We start from the raw sequence: 4,798 nt of genomic DNA, 5'->3' as shown, positions 1-4,798 counted from the left end.
GCATCGAGGGCTTAGCAAACTTTCTTATTCTGTCCAAGAATTTTAATATCTAACAAAAATCAATTTGTTAGATTAATTGCTGAACCTCAAACTACACAGGATCGGATAAATCAGATAGATCAGTGTATCTAAAAACTGACATATTTCCTGGTCAGTAATGTTGCGTTTCAGGGTCTGAGTCATCATTTAACCACTTTACTCCTCCTGTTTGGTTTGTGTTTGTTGGGACAGCGTAGGTATTATGTGGGTTGAGATCTGTGGTTGTGTTCAGGCTTTTGGTCAGTTCTGATGCTGCTTTTGCCTGACGACGCTGCAGCCAGGTGGTGACCCTGCATGCAGTACCTGGCACACAGCGGAGAGTGCGGAGCTGCAGCCAAATCCCTGAGTCTGAGAGCTGCCCACACCGGCCAATCTGCCACCGGAGAGACTGAGCCGTGGACACTGATACAAATACTCAGGCAGGAACATAAAAAGCTGATTTTCAATGTATCATAAGGAGGGACCACAGCTAAAAGAGTCAACGTTGTATCATACTTTATTATCTGAGTATAGAAACAAATTATACAGTAACACAGTATACTATCAAAGCAGTTTGTTATTGTTACATTTTCTATTAGAATTTCCCTGTTGTGCCATCACTTACTGTTCAGGGTGGCTTTAAAGACACATGATCTCATCACATTTAAAAATCTAAGTTTGACAACGTTCTTTTCAATTGTTTTCTTAAGCCTATTTATTTAATCCAATAACAACCCCTCTTATTAGGCTACTGCCTACCCACTGACCTAGTGTGCTAGAAGGTGTCATTTTCCTTTGTGGTATTTTGTGTGAAAGGATTTGAATTGTGATGTTTTGGGAAGAAACTTTGTTGCGCACGGTGGAGACTTCAGTCAGACAAAGAGAGATAACTAAGAAGGCCTACTACCTTCCATTTGATGAATCCCATCTTTGTCTTTCATTCTTTCATTCAGTAATTTAACATAACTGAAACCGAACAGAAGTGACTTTTTTTCAAGATGTCACACCAGAGTAGAAATATGTATGAAATTTGCTGGTCTAAACATGCACACACTGTAAATTGCCATTTCATTGACAAATGTTAATAGAGTGTCAAGGCTGCTCTGCTAATCCAACAAGTCTTTGCATTACTTCAATGTCCCCTGAAGACTGTCGCCGTCCCTAATGGGATGTGACTTCAGACAGTCACTGTGGTTGAATTGATGCAGGCATGAGAGGATTCATGGCCTTCAGTCTCCAAACTGGCTCTCAAGTGTGGTTTTAGACATATTAGGAAACATTGACAAAATCTATGGCTGGTCAGTTTACATTCAAAAAAGTGACCTGAATAAACATCTAAAGAGCCATATTCAGGGCAATTTCTGAAAAACTGCAACCCTGGAATCTTGATAATAATCAGCCATCACAGATGATGAATGAAAGATTTCAATATTTCTGATACCAGTATTCTAATTAATTCCAGAAACTAAAGCTGTAGTATGTGAACATCATCACAATCAACTTTGCAGCTGAAATAGCCCATACACAAAAGAAATCTAATATGAAACAGATGTACAGAATCAGTAAAAACCTGTGAGGTACTATCCAACCAACAGATACAAAGCATAGCGACTAGCTGGTGAGGAAAGTTTAGCATCATGCAGCTCATATCCAGACTCTGAGGTTGGCAGAGACCAAAACAGAGTACATTTTGGACTTATATTTGTCAGGTGGCCAAAAACACTACTCCAAATGAATCATAATTTTGCGCTGCGGTTGCTGATAGTGTATTGCAACTGTTTTCCAACACGGCATAACAACTTTATAAGGCGATAATATGTCAGAGCTGTGAGATTGTCAGCTTGTAATGGAGTTTTTCTGCACCCATGTGGCCAAGAAATAAATCAGTTTAGTAGTAATTTAACACCAGCATGATGGTCAGAAGTGTGCTTTGTTGCACCTGTAACCACACCCAATAGTGATGTCACAGGGTCCTGGAGTATACATGTAGGTCACTGCAGCACGGTGAGAAGTTAAACCACTGGAGGTCAGCAAAAGCAAGATTTTCAAGGGGTGTTAAGTAAGTCAGTAACATTCAATTTGATTATCTCAGCCTTCCATTAACCCCCTTTCATCCCAGCTTTGTTGATGAATGGGTTTATGGACAGCAACGTTAGCTACGCAGCAACCCAGAAAGAACGCCTCAAAATCCTGTTGCACAATATGTCTAAAAATCACCTCCAGCTGTGGGCTCCGCCCTCTAAAAGCGGCTTTCTGATTGGCCACGGTTTCATGGGTTTGAATCCCCTTCATGACCTTTGTCAAATGTCATCACTGCTCTGTCTCTCCGATCCTCTGCGTCACTTTCTATTTTATGCCATCTATAATAGGAAGCCATAAAAATAATCTTTACTATCAGTGCCAGTCAGAGTGGAGAATCCACCTCATTACCACCCCTGTCTGAGGGGCTGATTATGGGATGGAAGGAGCTCGGCAACAGAGCTGAGCCCGGGGCGTCCTGGTGGCTCAGGCTGCTAATGGCTGCATGGGCTTGAACTGCAGCTCATTCCACACTGTTGCATCTCTCTCCCTTCACTTCCCTGCCACTCTTCACTGTACCTGTCACCAAAAAAGAAATGAAATACTTATAAAGGTGAATTGTCCTCTCTCCTTTTCAATAAAAAAAGACCAAAAAGCCGGTTGAATCTAGCGAACAAGAGCAGTCCTATCTCACTCAATTATGCCCTGTTACCTCCCTGGATCCTTTTAATGATCCCACACAGACAAAGCACTGTGATCCCACTGTGAAACACCCTGTGATGAAATAGACCATTGTGTGTGTCCTAGCCCCAATATGCTAATCCAGGATTAATTATGGGCCAACCCTAATGAGTATCTCTCTCGCCCTCTTAGATATGTAAATGTTGGCAAACAGTCAGATGCTTTTGCAGTTTTAAGAGGGGTCATTATGGATGCATTTCAACAATATCCAGCCTGTCATTGTCTGGAGCTGACGTAGGGCCAGTTAAATAATACATATAAAGTTATTAAAACTAAGGATTACTGAAAGTCAAACACATTATCCCAAAGCTAGAGGAAGTAAAACTTCTCAGCAGTGGTGGAACAAGAAGTAAAAGCACCAATACAACAATGTAAACATACTCCATTATGAGTAAATGTTCTGCATTCAAAATGTATTTGAGTAAAAGTGCGTAAGTATAAGCAGCAAAATGTACTTAAGGTATCAAAAGTAATAACTATAACTGATATATATTACATTTTTAGATTAGTAGTAATGATGCATCAATGCGTGAGCCGTATTTTAGTGTTGCAGCTGGTCGAGGTGGAGCTAGTTTTAACTACTTTCACACAGTTAGAAATTTTGATCCAGAGGTTCCCAATTTTGGGGCAGGGGCCCCTCAAAAAGGGTCACAAGTTAAATCTAGGGGGTCATGAGATGTTTAATGGGGAAGGGAAGAAGAAGAAGAAGAAGAAAAATATTCAGCTACACAACTTTGTATTCATATTTTAGACCTTAATCTAATTTTAAGATTTTTTTTTTTTTTTTATCTCTTTTGAACCTCAAACAGTTCAACTAGATGCTGCTTTTCGTAAGGGCTCACAAGTCAAAAGGTTTGGGAACCACTTTCATCTTTTCAAAATACATTGAATTTTATAAGATTATCATATCATTTTTATTTAAACTATTGATCTGAAAATAACTACAGCTTACTCATCAGTTGGAGTAAAAACAGTAGGCAGGCAGGTACTCACTTACAACTCAGGCACCTTCAGTTTCACACATGTAATTCTTAGTAGTCGTATTATTTTTATCGCGCTCTGTCTGTGTATGGCTTTCTTCTGCTTGTATGGTATGATGTCATGTATGCCGTCACTGGTACTAGTTGTCTGTCATGTGTGGTCTATGTATGTGATATATAATGTATTATGCATGTTGTTGTTTTTGTTGCCCACACAGCAAATCAATTCCCTTTGGGATAATCAAAGGATGGACACATTAATAGGAACACCTGTACAATATAATGAAGAGGTAGAAAACAGGTAAAGAACTATTTTAAATGAATGAAAAAACTTAATAAGAAAATAAGCTAGGACATTCAAAACCTATTACAAGAGGCCATATACATGATGGACGTTGCTTCAATTGATTCCTAATCCCTGAATCAGTTTCAAATGTTTAAAATTGTGAGAAAGAAAACACTCCCTTCATAAGGGGAGTTGTGGTGGTGTTTGAGTGTGTGTGTGTGTGTGTGTGTGTGTTGTGGAGGGGGGTCTTTCTCCTCATGAAGAAGCTGCGTCTCTCTTCCTCTGTTGTTCTTCAGAGTTTCTGTCCAAGGTGCTGAAATCTGCTGCTCCGGGGACAGGTCACGTGACTGCGCTACCTCCCTCATTGAGAGCAGGATGCTGTGTGAGCGCGCGCGCGTTTGTGTGCGCGTGTGTAGGCTATGCACGGGGACACCTCAGTCCTCATCATGAGCGGTTCGGGCTCACGAGGAAGGCTTTTCTGAGACGGAGTCTGTGTTGCTGTAGTATGCTCGCGGCGTGGAATTTGTGCAGTTGAATGCGTAACTTTGACTCTTTACGTGCATCCTCTTCTTCTTCTTCTTCTTCTTCTTCTTCTTCTTCTTTCGCCCTTACAGACATTAGTGTGGCAACTGTGGATGGGCACACTGGAGTGGGCTGCTGCCCACCAAGTCTGACTGTGTTTCGGAGGTGCTGAGGAGAAGAACATGTAAGAATCCGCAGGCATCGCCGCAGATCCTTCGGATTCACAGCCAAA

The sequence above is a fragment of the Enoplosus armatus genome, chromosome 1, assembly GCF_043641665.1.
Source record: "Enoplosus armatus isolate fEnoArm2 chromosome 1, fEnoArm2.hap1, whole genome shotgun sequence".
Classification (NCBI taxonomy): Eukaryota; Metazoa; Chordata; class Actinopteri; order Centrarchiformes; family Enoplosidae; genus Enoplosus; species Enoplosus armatus.
Note: the sequence above shows the minus strand (reverse complement) of the source record.